We start from the raw sequence: 845 nt of genomic DNA, 5'->3' as shown, positions 1-845 counted from the left end.
AGCAGGCTATCATTTAACAATGTCAGGAGTGTATTTATTATTAAGCAGTAGACGCCACAGTCTAAATGGAAAACCATTACTCCTCCTTAGACACCAAACAAGGTGCGTTCATAAAGCCAAATGGCCAATATATTGTATGCTTCCATGAACACAAATACTAGGTCCACTTTACTGGAGCTCAGGGCTTTCTATGTTTAGCTAGAGACAAATAAACCAAAATGTTTTAAGCTACTGGAGGACAAAGCTGTACACCATATGCTAATTTTGACTTTCAAAACTCCCTAGTGACTTCACCCCAGTGACTTGGTAAGAAACTAGAGAGAGGATTCTGGGTTCAGCACAGAGGGATTGGTTAAAAGTGATTGCATGTGGGCCATGGCATGAAAAACATGCAAGAAAACTCTGCGCTAGCAACTCAGACTGCATTCTAATATGCACTGTGTATTTTCAGCCTAGAGATTGCTCGGAGTCCTTCCCTTTTCCTTGAGACCTCTGTCCTTGTCCATAGGAAGATGAATCAGTAAAACATATGGTAATACACAGCAAACATTTTAGTTTTATTTATTGTTACATTAAGGTACCCAATATGGAAGCATAAATAATATAGTTCCAGTAAACTACCACTTAATGTAGTAATATTTCAAGCTGGATTTGTGGGAAAGGCTTGGGGCTGGCCATGCTTTCAGTCCAGTTTTGCAAATCCAAAGCATTTTTGTAGGCCCAACAAACATACAACACTCTTAACCTGTAGCACAGCCGAACAACTCTAAGCATTTTGCAGTTCTGCTGTTGCTGCACAATCAAATGGCAATCACAGCAATAGTCTTTTGGTCTAAATGTGGGAA

This window comes from Fulmarus glacialis, unplaced genomic scaffold (genome assembly GCF_000690835.1).
Source record: "Fulmarus glacialis isolate BGI_N327 unplaced genomic scaffold, ASM69083v1 scaffold5712, whole genome shotgun sequence".
Taxonomy (NCBI): Eukaryota; Metazoa; Chordata; class Aves; order Procellariiformes; family Procellariidae; genus Fulmarus; species Fulmarus glacialis.
Note: the sequence above shows the minus strand (reverse complement) of the source record.